This window comes from Ovis aries, chromosome 12 (assembly GCF_016772045.2).
Source record: "Ovis aries strain OAR_USU_Benz2616 breed Rambouillet chromosome 12, ARS-UI_Ramb_v3.0, whole genome shotgun sequence".
Lineage (NCBI taxonomy): Eukaryota > Metazoa > Chordata > Mammalia > Artiodactyla > Bovidae > Ovis > Ovis aries.
In genome coordinates, this window is record NC_056065.1 from 55,794,576 (window position 1) to 55,808,785 (window position 14,210).

At 43.0% G+C, this 14,210-nt stretch overlaps 1 long non-coding RNA gene across 1 annotated transcript; it reads left to right on the top strand.

Annotated features, from left to right (window-relative positions):
* The first annotated feature begins 666 nt into the window (after positions 1-666).
* LOC132657516 (uncharacterized) lies at positions 667-13,724 on the top strand. The gene is made up of 2 exons (XR_009595853.1): positions 667-1,446; positions 10,107-13,724. It is a non-coding gene; the product is annotated as an uncharacterized LOC132657516 (long non-coding RNA).
* The last annotated feature ends 486 nt before the right edge of the window (positions 13,725-14,210 follow it).

The following is a 14,210-nucleotide window of genomic DNA, read 5'->3' on the forward strand; positions in this document are numbered from 1 at the left end:
CTATGTGTGGGATTTCTCAGGCAAGAATATTGGAGTGGGTTGCTGTTTCCTTCTCCAGGGCATCTTCCTGACCCAGGAATCAAACCCACGTCTCCTGCATTGGCAGGCAGATTCTTTACCACTGAGCCACCTGGGAAACCCAGAAAGGTCTCTTCTTGCTAGCTTATCTTCCACTCCTCTGATGGGATCACTCGGTGACATGGTTCTTAGTAGCTCTAAAAACCATGTAGGCAAAAGATGATTTATTTCTATATATGGCCCGGAGAGAGCCCAGTCATGTGCTGGCTTCCTGGTTGTCGCTCTCTGGTTTTTCCAGACCTGCAGACTCCACGGACTTCCAGGCTGGACGTGGGTTTCTTCGGCCTGTGTGTAATTAGGTTCAGCAGTGGAAAATTTGGCTCCCAGCATGACTGTCCCTAGTTGTCCTCATTCCCCACCCCCCTTGCCTCTCCTCCCTCAGAAGGCTGCAGCTAAAGAGCAAATAATGAAGCTCTCACAGCTGCAGCCCAGCTAAAAATAGAAAGTTTGTTTATTTTCATGTTCATGAAGCCCTTTTCCTGCTGTTGCTGTTGTTAGGAGCCTCAATCCCAGGCAGGAATGGGAAGGCCTCTGTGTGCTGGTCACTGGCCAAGGGAATTCTGTCCTATGTTGGGGGCTCAGAGCCTGTCTGGGGTCAGAGGAGGAGGTGATCTGTTTTCTTTTTCAAGCCTCTCTTTTCCTAACTGACACCTGCTGTCCAGAATTTGGGGTGTGGGTGTCTTGATTTTTTTTTTTTTTTGGATGATCTGCATGATTGTACTTCCCTTTCAGAGACCTCTTCCCTTTCTGTTGTGATCTGCTCAGAGGAGGGTTATGGGCAGGGGAAAGGACACTGGGCTAAGAGGCAAGAAACCTGAATGTTCTTCCTTGTTCTGTGACCTTAAGCGAGTCACAGCCTCTCTGACCCTCGGTTTCCTCAACTGTAAAATAGGGATAGTGATATGTGCCCAGAGATCAAGTGTAACAATGGATAGAAAATAACTTTGGAAAATTAAAGATATCTGCAAATGGATTGTTTTCTACTTTCTAAATAAATGGGGGCTTTTCAAGTGTGCTGAAAGGATAGATATTCCCTTGTATTGAGGGGCTTTTGAGTCTTCTCCCCCCAAAAGGAAGAGTGGAAGGGCAACAAGAGAATAGTACCTGGGGAGGTATGTTTTGATCATATTTCCTAGGAGATGTGCAAAAAACAAACTCATGTTGAAATATCTGAGAGGTAATTTGACTAGCGGACTTTCCAGGTGGCTCAGTGGTAAAGAATCCGGCAGCCACTGCAGAAGACTTGGGTTTGCCCTGGGTCAGGAAGATCCCCTGGAGAAGGAAATGGCAACCCACTCCAGTAATCTTGCCTGGAGAATCCCATGGACAGAAGAGACTGATGGGCTACAGTCCACGGGGTCGCAAAAGGTCAGACACAACTTAGTGACTAAACAACAGCAACAACAATTGACTAGAAGAAAGGATTCTGAATTAGGGTTTGGGAAATTGAGGAAGGGGATTCTTCAGTGTTCTGTTAACTTGCTGTGGGCCTTGGAGCAGTGTTTATATTGTCATGTATCTTATCTCCCTTCTCAAGTGGTAGAACTGTTGTTAGTTGTTAGTAGTTGACCTTCCCACCTGGAAGGGATCTCCATGTGCTCAAACCTCTAGATACCTTGGTTTATACCACACATGTAGGATTTGTAACATGTCCAGTTTGTAACATGCCCAGGGCTTGTAAGAGTCCAGCATTCTGGACTGTCAGCACTGACACTTTCCCATCTAAGATCCTAACACTTGAGGCTGAACTATGTTGGATACGCATTTGACTCCCTCGGGGCCACTCTGACTGTTGGTTTACTTGTTTTCTGTGGAGAAGCCTGGCATGCTCAGCGCTCGGCCTGGGGCCTGGGTCATATCAGGCCCCTGTATCCTACAGGCTTCTCTTTGTAAGCAACAAAGCAACAGCTTTGGCTGACTCAATCAGAAAAGGGATATGTTTATATTAAATTTTAATTAACTAAACTGTAATGAAAAAATAAGGTGTCTGTGACTTATATCAAAAGTCAAAGAGTTAGTTGCTCAGTCATGTTTGACTCTTTGTGACCCCATGGACTGTTAGCCCCCCAGGCTCCTCTGTCCATGGGATTTCCCAGGCAAGAATACTAGAGTAGGTTGCCATTCCCTTCTCCAGGAGATCTTCCCAATCCAGGGATCAAACCCAGGTCTCCCACATTGCAGGGGGACTCTTTACCACTGAGCCACCAGGAAGCCCTCGCTTTAAAAAATTGTCTCACTGAACTTAGCATTTCCCTCAGTTATAAATATAGACAACAAATCAGATATCTGTGACTTTATCACCTTTAGAATTCATAGGTATGTTCAAGTCACATTTCAGTTATAGCAGGCATTCTAGAATATTATTTGTGCTCATGCTACTTCTGGGCAACAGCAGTTATTAGACTTGTCATTAGATTTATTTAATGTGCTAATGAAATTCACACTTATTATGCTATCATATATTTGTTTTATAAAAAATATTTAAACTATATTTTAATATAGCTGGCTTCCCAAGTATTTCATTGTGTACATTTCAAAACATTCTTTATATACCTCATAGGCTTCACCAGACCTCCAAAGGGCTCCATGGCACACAGAAGCCCTAAGCTTATTAGCCAGCTCACGGCAGGCTCAGCTACATAAATTGTAGGACCCAGTGCAAAATGAAAATGTGAGGCCTCTTGGTGAAAAATTAGAAGGATTAGAAGGTGGGAAGCTGACCATTTAACTAAACACAGGGTCAGTAAGCTGAGCCTGGGGCCCTGTGTGACTATAGGTTGCTGACCTGTGAAGTAGACTCTGGTTCATAGAATTTTCAGAAAGGTCAGAGGGCCAGACCCGGGGGCTCCTAGGCCAGGGGAAACAGCCCAATAGTGTTGAAGGACTGGCCTGGTGGAGACGCATGGCAGCTTCTTCTCAGCCCAGACACTGCCGCTTGTCCTCTGCCATGCTAACAGTGGGTGCTGGAAACTGTCCTGGGTCTGCTGCCCTTGCTATATCTGTAAGCTGGATGAGCTGTTCCCACAGCAGATGGGATTCTGTGTGATCCCTGCTCTTTCCTATGACTAGTTTCCAATTTGACATCTGGACGAGGTTCATTTGGTAGAGTCTAGTTCAAGGCTCGGAGAAGGCAATGGCACCCCACTCCAGTACTCTTGCCTGGAAAATCCCGTGAACGGGGGGAGCCTAGTAGGCTGCAGTCCATGGGGTCGCTAAGAGTCGGACACAACTGAGCGACTTCACTTTCACATTTCACTTTCATGCATTGGAGAAGGAAATGGCAAGCCACTCCAGTGTTCTTGCCTGGAGAATCCCAGGGACGGGGGAGCCTGGTGGGCTGCCATCTCTGGGGTCGCACAGAGTTGGACACGACTGAAGTGACTTAGCAGCAGCAGCAGCAGTTCAAGGCTAGCCCTTCTGTTGTGCAGGAGGCCAGTCAGCAAATACCTGTCATCGCCGGCTCCATAGAGGGGAGAACAGTTCTGCCTCACAGGGAAAGGGACGCACACCAACGAAGGGGATTCAGATACTGAGTGGCCAAAAAGCATGAGAATTGTCCTTGATGGCACCCACACACCCGATGGGTACCTTGGCCACTTCTTTTTAAAAAAGTATTTATTTATTTATTTGGCTGCCTCCAGCCTTAGTTGTGAGGGCTTCCTGGTGGCTCTGTGGTAAACAGTCTGCCTGCCATGTGGGAGACCTGGATTCGATCCCTGGGTTGGGAAGATCCCCTGGAGAAGGGAAAGGCTACCCACTCCAGTATTCTTGCCTGGGAAATCCCATGGACAGAGGAGCCTGGTGGGCTACAGTCCATGGGGTTACAAAGAGTCGGACATGAAAAGAAGGGCCTTAGTTGTGGTGCATGAGATCTCCGTGTATCATGTGGGATCTTTTGTTACAGCGTACAGACTCTATTTGTGGGTCCCAGAGTGTTCTGGCTCAGTAGTTGCCCCACACAGGCTTAGTTGCTTCATGGCATGTGGGATCCTAGTTCTCCAACCGGGGTTCAAACCCACGATCCTTGCATTTGGAGGTGGATTCTTAATCACTGGACCACCAGGAAAGTCCCTTGACCTCTTCTGAAGAAAGCTGATGGGCTGGTAGAGCATGTGGTTACCTTTAGGTAGATGAGGCTGCCGGGGAGAGAAGACATCCTAAAACGTTTTCCGTTTCTGGGACATTTGGATGCTTTCTAGGATCCATAAGGCAGAATATTTGGAATAGAGATTACTCAAGAAAATATACAACCTATGGACATAGGATGTGAAAACTTGGGACTTTCACCAAATAGTCTCTATCTATAAGACCAGGCAATGCCAGGAAGAACAGGTGGGTTCTACACTGTCGCACAATGACAAAGTCTAGTTAATTTAAGTTTCCTTGAAGCAAAAGACAGTGAGTCAGTGCAGACATATTAAAAGTTGGGCCAAGCCAAGGGCAGCAAAGGTTGCTCTAGAAATGACCCACCTTGTGGCTTGCACAGTGCCACTCTATGGGGCAAGGTTGAGCCCCCCAGTTTCAGCTCATGACTCATTTATTCCCTTCTCACTCTTACTGAAAAAGTAAATTAGTTAAGAAAGTGGTAGGTTTTTCTGTCTCTGTATCCCCCTACAGTGATGGATGGGCTGTTCTTTAAAAAGTAGTGCAAGGACAGAGCTGCCTCCAGAGAGTTTTAACAGGAGCCCAGCGGAGTATGAGTGCTTGTAGAGCTGGGGCTGAGACACCACAGCTCACTGTCCAGGTGCCAAGCCATCCAGCAGGTTCTCCAAGGCCAAGGACATGGGGAGCCCTCCTACCAAGATATAGGAGCCATCCTTCCACTCCTAGGGACTGACAGGAGTTGCCAGTGAGGATGTCCTGAGAAGGTGCAAAGGAAAATGACACTCCCATGCAGCTCCTGATATGTGCAGAGTGCTCTACGTCCTCTGTGTGCTTAATTCCCCATGGGGATGCTTGAAAGAGAGGTCATGCTCTCCATTTCTCAGACTGGAGAGCCCACATTCTGGAGCTCCCAGTTCCCCTTGCCTTCCAACATGTTACCTGGAGGAGACACAGAGTTGGCCACCATCTTTTGGTTAATCTCTAGTGAAAGACTGGAGATTTTTTTCCTTTTAATATACTTTTCACTGGGGAGAGGGAATAGGAACCCCCATATCTCTCACTCACCAAAGTTTCTTTGGGAAAGAAATCTTGACTTACTATTTTTTGCTAATTCAAAAATAACTTTTTGAATGAATTCTGGAATAGTTTTAGATTTATAGGCAAGTTACAAAGAAAATACAGAGATGTTAAATATCTTTCATTCAGTTTTCCCTAGTACTAATATCTAATGTAACTGTGGTACATTTAGAAATTAGCATTAGTATGGTATTGGGTTGGCCACAAAGTTCACTCAAGTTTTTATGCAACAGCTTTTGGAAAAACCTAAAGAAACTTTTTGGCCAACTCAGTATTAATAATTGAACTATGGACTCTTTGAATTTCACCAATACATCCACTAATGTTCCCCCCACCCCATTTTATTTTTTTCTGTTTTTGGATCCAATTTAGGATACCACATTGATTTTGGGAAACCTTGAATATTATATTTTATTTTTTAATTTTTATTTTTACTTTATTTTACTTTACAATACTGTATTGGTTTTGGCATACATTGACATGAATCTGCCACGGGTGTACATGAAACCTTGAATTTTAACAGAACTTTCAGATTGCCAGTAGAGTATTTGTGTTTTCCCTCATTTTTTCAAAATTCAGAAGGGATTTGAACATTAAGTGCTCTTTAAAGTGCTTCAACAAACTCTTGGCTGCTTCTCTGAGATGCTAATATCAGACAAGCAGAAGTGGTTTCAGGATTTTGGTTGAAAGATGCTCCAAAAATGCAAAATATTGGAGTATTTGATTGGAAATTTGGGATATCTAAGTTTCTTTCCCCCAAGTTTTAAGTACTGAAAAATAGGATAACTTTTCACACAGACCTCTACCTCACATCTTCCTGTGGAGTCATATGAATTTGGCTTCAGAGCCCTGCTTTGTGTGGAGGGCAAAAAGAACAAAAGTAGATGAGAGTATGGTGTGAACTCGATTATGCAGTTGGTTTCCCTGGGTTACTCCATCCACTGTTCATAGTGTCAGGCTTATGCTGGCAACATTCCAAGTCATGGAGTGTCATATTATATTTGTCTGGGCTTCAGCTTATCGATTGGGCGTCCTTGCTAATATAGTTTGTTTTCCCTTGAAATGAAACTAAAAGTGGGATTATAGTTAGGCATTCTTGACTCTATGACAGGATGCAGTCTGCTGGGCCAGTCTCCTATTGCTTTTGGAAATCTGTGAGATTTCAGAAGCTAAGCTACTGGTGTGTATGTACTTGTGGGGTCCTTGTCACGGTTATGTGGAACTGAGGTCTCACAGAATAGGTTGGGTATCAGAGTTATTTATAAGGCTTCATGGGATAGATACAGTATAATTATAAAGGCTTAATGGATAATTTAGCTTCCTATTCCCAGTCTTTATCCACTATTATATAAAGATATGGATATATTATCATTGTTGTTATTCAGTCCCTCAGTTGTGTACAACTCTTTGAGACCCCATGGACTGCAGCGCACCAGGCTACCTTGTCCATCACCACCTCCTGGAGCTTGCTCAAATTCATGACCATTGAGTTGGTGATGCTATCTATCCATCTCGTCCTCTGTTGTCCCCTTCTCCTCATGTCCTCAATCTTTCCCAGCATCAGGGTCTTTTCTAATGAGTCAGTTCTTTACATCAGATGGCCAAAGTATTGGAGTTCAGTTTCAGCATCAGTCCTTCTAATGAATATTCAGGATTGATTTCTTTTAGGATCAACTGGTTTGGTCTCTTTGCAGTCCAAGGGACTCTCAAGAGTCTTCTCCAACAATACCATTGTTCCAACGCATCAGTTCTTTAGCACTCAGCCTCCTTTATGGTCCAACTCTCACATTCATACATGATTACTGGAAAAACCATAGCTTTGACCAGATGGACCTTTGTTGGCAAAGTAATGTCTCTGCTTTTGAATATGCTCTCTAGGTTGGTCATAGCTTTTCTTCCAAGGAGCAAGCATCTTTTAATTTCATGGCTGCAGTCACCATTTGCAGTGATTTTGGAGCCCAAGAAAATAAAGTCCATTACTGTTTCCATTGTTTACCCATTTATTTGCCGTGAAGTGATGGGACCGGATGCCATGATCTTTGTTTTTTGAATGTTGATTTTTAAGCCAGCTTTTTCACTCTTCTCTTTCACTTTTATCAAGAGACTCTTTAGTTCCGCTTCACTTTCTGCCATAAGGGTGGTGTCATCTGCATATCTGAGGTTATTGATATTTCTCCTAGCAATGTTGATTCCATCTTGTGCTTCATCCAGCCTGGCATTTCACACGATGTACTCTGCATATGTTAAATAAGCAGGGTGACAATATACAGTCTTGACATACTCCTTTCCCAATTTGGAACCAGTCTGTTGTTCCATGTCTGGTTCTAACTGTTGCTTCTTGACCTGTATACAAGATTGGCAGGAGGCAGGTGAGGTGTCTGGTATTCCCATCTCTTGAAGAGTTTTCCACAGTTTGTTGTGATGCACACAGTCAAAGGCTTTAGCATAGTCAATGAAGCAGAAGTAAGTGTTTTCTGGAACTCTCTTGCTTTTTCTGTGATCCAGCAGATGTTGGCAATTTGATCCTGGTCCCTCTGCCTTTTCTAAAACCAACTTGAACATCAGGAAGTTCTCAGTTCATGTACTGTTAAAGCCTGGCTTGGAGAATTTTGAGCATTACTTTGCTAGCATGTGAGATGAGTGCAATTGGACGTTTGAACATTCTTTGGTATTGCCCTTCTTTGGTATTGGAATGAAAACTAATCTTTTCCAGTCCATGGCCATTGGTGAGTTTTCCATATTTGCTGGTATATTGAGTGCAACACTTTCACAGCATCATCTTTTAGGATTTGAAATAGCTCAGCTGGAATTCCTTCACCTCCACTAGCTTTATTCATAGTGATGCTTCCTAAGGTCCACTTGACTTCACCCTCTGGGATGTCTGGCTCTAGGTGAGTGATCACACCATTGTGGTTATCTGGGACAGTAAGGTCTTTTTTGTATAGTTCTGTGTCTTCTTGCCACCTCTTCTTAATATCTTCTGCTTCTGTTAGGTCCATGCCAGTTCTGTCCTTTATTGTGCCCATCTTTGCATGAAATGTTCCCTTGGTATCTCTAATTTTCTTGAAGATATCTCTAGTCTTTTGCATAATTCTAAGTACTTAATTGATCATTTAGCTCCCTCTTCTCCATCTTTATCCATTATTACATAAAGATATTGGTATATTGCCATCCGTATAACTCTAGGTCTTCTCAGGTAGCTCAGTGGCAAAGAATCCCACTGCCAATGCAGGAGCTGCAGGAGACATGGGTTAGATCCCTACATGGGGATGATCCTCTGGAGAAGGAAATAGCAACCCACTCCGGTGTTCTTGTAGTGGCTTAGAAGGTAAAGAAGTTGCCTGCAATGCAGGAGACCTGGGTTTGATCCTGGATCAGGAAGATCCCTTGGCAAAGGGAATGGCAATCTACTCCAGTATTCTTGGCTGGAGAATCCCATGGACAGGAGAGACTGCCTGGATACAGTCCATAGGGTCACAAAGAGTCAGACACAACTGAATGACTTTCACTTTCACTTTCCCCTGTCTTACCTGGAGAATTCCAAGGACAGAGGAGCCTGATGGGCTACAGTTCATGGAGTTGCAAAGAGTCAGACACAACTGAGTGACTGAGTGTGCATGCATGAATGCACATATGATTCTATCCGTCTCCCCTAATGGCCCACCTAACTCTTAGGGCTTTACTTTTAGAACAGTCATTATTGCGAATATTGTTGAGAATTTACTATGTGCTAGACAGTCTTCCTTACTCATCGCATGCTTCTGTTTTGTGTAATTTCCCACAATTCTATATGGTAAGTACCATTGTTAAGTTTACATTTTGGATGAGGAGAATTCAGTTAAGAAACTTAATTTTATCCAAGGTCACATGGCTAGGAAGTAGTGAACCCAGGACACAGATCTGTCTAACTCCAAATCCAGTGTTCTCATAACCACCTTGCCACACTGAGCCAGGAGATGTGGATAGCTGGTAAATACACAGACATTTTTCCAGGCAATGACTCCCTCCCTAGTCCCTGTTTAAGCCAAGAAGATTATTCAAGTTCCGGAAATCAATCATCTCCATCACTTATTGAATTTTTCCTACTTGTAGAATTCTGTGCTTGATACAGTGGACATGAAGAGGTAAAGGAAAATTAACAGAGCACTAGAGTAGAAACAGTCTAGAAGACCTGAGTTTTCACCCCAGCACTATCGCTGAGTGGCTTTACTACACCATTAAACTTCTTTGGGCAGCAAATAATTTCTTTGTAAAGTGAGCAGGTGGGATCAGATGAACTCAGAGGTCTCTGCCAGTTCTCTGTCCCCCATCTTTACACCAGACATGGCACATAGAATAAATGCCAGATGCCATCTTTGGCCTCAAGGATCATGAGACAGAAACCTTTAAACACAGGGAACAATTAGAGGACAGTGGAGATGGAAATTGTCTGCCTTGGGCTATAAGTAATCACCGGACATGCACTTACTTGAATCTCTTATGACTCAGCAGTTTTAGAAGTAAAAGATATAGGCCATAATCTGTGCCCTTAATAAGTGCACAAATTAGTTGGGAAACAGGACATAACCACCTAGAGCAATGACTAATACAAGAAATTAGGTAATTAAGTGCTAAATTGTGATGTGCAGCCATCATATGATGGTGGTTAAACCACATTTACCGAGTTCTTAGGTGAGTGTGCAAGAGTTAAGGTATACCTCCCCAAAGTCCCTCAACAGTCAAGATAAATAATTATTTAATGCAATGTTTTTAAAAATTAAAAAATGTGAAAAATTCATGCCCAACAGAAAATATCAAGATTTTAAAAGAGACAAGCTTGGTCGTACTGATTTTTCCTTTTGCCTCAGGCTCAAGTACAGCTGGAGCTTCCCGGATGGCTCAGAGGGTAAAGAATCCACCGGCAATGCAGGAGGAGACATAGGAGACACAGGTTTGATCCCTGAGTTAGGAAGATCCCCTGGAGGAAGAAATGACAACCAACTCCAATATTCTTTCCTGAAAAATCCCGTGGACAGAGGAGCCTGGCGGGCAATCGTCCAAAGAGTCGCAAAGAGTCAGATATGACTGAGTGACTGAACACACAAGTAGAACTCAGCAAAGCACTGTAAACTAGTGACTACTTTTTTGCTTTCTGTTCCTTGTTTTATTTAATGCTCACAATGATCTTTGTGATTAGATTCTACTGTTAGCATCATTTTAAGGATGAGGAAGCTGAGGCTCGGAGAAGTGGTAAAGGGCAGGGATGGAACTTGAACCCGTGTTTCTGGCTTTATAATTCAGGCTCTGAAACACTGCCTATGTGCTCTTATAAATATGCAGGCAGAGCTCACTGCCCTAGTAGAAGGCTGTACCCAGTGTTGCTAAGCTGAAGGGTAGGCTCTTCCTGGGGGCAACTCTGTGGTCCTCCTGGCTGGGTGCCCAGTGCAGCTGCGTTTCTCACACCTGTTGCCCACTGGCTGCTGGCACCCTTGGGTGCCTCCTCTTTCTCTACCTACTTTGAGGGTTCCTTGAGGCTGGAAAGCCCTTTGGAAGGTGGCACGCCAGCTAATTTCATCCAGAAGTAGGAAACCCAGAGTGAAGTCCATCCAAATTGTGCTTTCTGCCTGATCCCACCAAAGAAAAGTTTCTCTCGTGTTTAGCAAGATCTCAGCAAAGGAAGCCATGCTGAACTCAGAACCTATATCAGAAGTGTTTGTCATCTCAGGCCTCATCTGCAGCACTCAGCTCTGTTTCCGGGCAGGAAATGAAACCACAGAGGACAAGGCAAATACTGATTTTCAAGTCACTGCTCCAGGGACAGCAATCATTTTCTTACTGATTTGCCCAAAACAAGGGGCAAAAACACTGATCAGATGGTCCCATGGGGCATTTCATATGAACTGTGCTGTTTGGGTCAAGGATTCACCTGCATGGCTTTGGGACTAGGGGTTAGACTTCTGCTGTCCAAGGCAAGTGGTTATTAGTATAGATAGTGGCTTGGGATAACAGGATGTGGTAAAAAGAGAAGTCAGAATTGTGAACTGTCAGAATGGGACTTTGGAGGTTATTTGGTCCAGATCTTCATTTTGCAAGGGAGGGATTAGAAGCTTAAAGAAATTACGTGATCTTTGGAAAGGAGATATAACCCTTCCGTAGCAGACCTGGGACACAAAATTGGGTAGATAACATTTTGAAGTGACAATTTTAATGCAAGCATAGAGCCATTTTGATGGTGCCTAAAAGCACTATTTTTAACAGTACAAGGGATGCTTTGACCTCCCCTTATCTCAGGTTCAGTGAGAAAACATACTGAGCTCACTTAGTGATGCCTGCTGTGGACATAGCAGCTCTTTCTGGAGCCTAAATAAGATGATCTGAAATGGCTCAAAACCCTAGGGTGCCGAGAGTCTCTCCACAAATTGGACATCTTGTCTTTAAAATTTTTTTCTTTTTTTAAAAAATTTTTTTCTTGATGGCAAACTTTTTATTTTTGTATTGCAAAATAACCTAAGGCTTAGGTTTCACAATGTACAGGACTGATTCACATACTACTCACAGTTCTAGCGTATTTTTGACAATTCGAGAATGTTGATTTCTCCAGGATGTTGGGTTATTGTGTTGGGCCATTGAGACGCCCATGCTGGGAAGCTGTGTCCCTAGATCCTTCAGTCTCTCTTCCTCTGCATCCCTCCAGAATCTTCATCACTGTGGGTGGCCTGTCTCATATAAATTCAGCAACCTATGAGGAGTAAGGCATAGGTAACTGAGGGCCATTTAACAACCTCCACATGTTTAGTTTAAAAATATTAGGCAGACCGATGAATTCATGGCATAGGGAGTGTAAGTTCATGGTACATGCATCAACAAAATTGGAATAATTATTTGCTGCCAATTTCACAAAGATGGGAAGATATGTATACACTATGCATGTGAGATAGTATGTATATGTACACTATGTATGACTTATAAAAGTCCTAATTCTCAGGAAACTGTTGCAATTCCCTGAGTTCACTTGCATCTTTAGTCTTTGGACCTTCATCCAGGGGTTTCCCTGCTCTTGGTTTACCTTTACCATCAGTTGGCATGAAAAGCATACTATCTTTTAAGGTCTAGCTCAGTTGTTACTGCCTCTGAGAAATAGTTCCTTAATCCTGCAGGTTAAATGGACCACTGCTTTTTTTGTGTCTCAGTGTGTCCTTGTATATACCCCAAGTATAGCCAGTCACTCTCCACTTGTAATTATTTATTTCTATGCCTACTTCTGCTCTTGAGGACAGGAATCTGGATCCGTCATCTTAGTGTCCCTGAGCCCAGCATGGTACCAGGAATGCAGTAAAGCTCAGTAAACATTTTTTATATAAACCCTGTCTTTGAGATAATGATGTTCCAGGAAGTGTTTGTTTGAATCGGTGCTTCCGTCATGGGTGTGTAGGATGTTTAGGTCTCCTCCTCCCAGGGTCATGTAGAAGGTAGCCACAGTTGTGAATACACACATACACCCCTAAATACGTGAAATATTTTTGCTTCTAGTTTAGCAATTTTGCCAATGAGATGCCAACATTTTGGGTACTCTGCCTCTTGGTATTCATATAAACTTGTGGCTGTAAAAGAAAACCTGACTTTTTTCCTAAATGATTTCCAGTTTCCTTTACTGTGGCTTATAAAAATAAAATACTTATTGAAGTATAGTCATTATCCTGTGCTGATTCCAAATTACCTTTTTATGCTGTTATCTCTTTCCATCTCTGTGATTTTTATGATCTGACAATGCATTTGCTAGTCAACAAGTATTGACTGAGAGCCCTGCAGGGTTTCTAACGTAACATTTTTTACACTTATCATACTTTTCTTGGGTATTCTCTTGGTGTTATAACTTTAGTTTCTAATACAGGTTAAATGAGAAAAAATATTTCACCTGAAGGCATTTTGAAATTCATAATCCAGAGACTGGTGTTCTTGATGGGGAGAGAAATGGTCATAATTTATTGACCTACTGTGTGCCAGACATTGTGATCCACAATTTACTTATATTGTCTTATTTAATGCTTGTACCTGCCCCATGGCTAAGTGGTCTGATATTGCATTTTACAGTCATGGAAACAAATTAGGTGACAGACTCCTATAACTAACAAAGGGTCAAGCCAGGCTTGAACTCAGGCCTATTTGAAGCAACAACCCTTGCTCCTTCTCATGCATTATTTCCTTACTACATTAAACTGCTTTAAAGACAAGTGTTTGGAATGACTACAGTGGAAAGTGGATTGTAAATTCCTTAAGGCTGGGACTGTGCATAAAACTGAAATGTGCTGTTTGATGATTTGATGTGTCTTTGTGTCTCTTTGTGACAAATAGGACTCACACTGGCATTCTTCTCTGAGTAGCTGGAAATAACGCGACGATTTCTCACCGTCGCTTCTCCCATTGGTCCTAAAGAACAATTCAAAGGACCTGACCCCAAACTTATTAATAAAAGCTGTACAGTGATGTTCATGATTCCAACCACGTATTCGTTCTTCCCTGTGTGTGCTGCTGCTATGCGGGCTCTTCCTTCTGAGTTATGGGGTTTTGTATGTTTTTCTGTTCTTCTCTCTCTCTCTTTGTAAAAGATCCTGGAGTGAAGTTAAAAAGTAACCTACGTTGTATAATTTATAAGGTATTTCAAGGTCATTCATTCATTTGTTCAGTCCCTAGGTTAAACACCTTGTTTATCAATCAACATTGAACTCTGATGTGTCTAAAGCGTGCCTGAAAAATGTACCATCCCCAACCCTGAGGCACTCTCAGGCAAGCATGCACACTGTCCTGTGAACAAAAGTCTAAGGGACTTTAGGAGAATAAGGAATGAATTATTTGGGGGTGGGGGCGGGGGAAGGATGAGAAAAAGGGAGGACAAAAAGCCCCAAGAAAGAAGAAGTCATGTGAGCTGGATAGTCAGCTGTTCCACAAACATATTTTTTACACTGGAGTAGAGC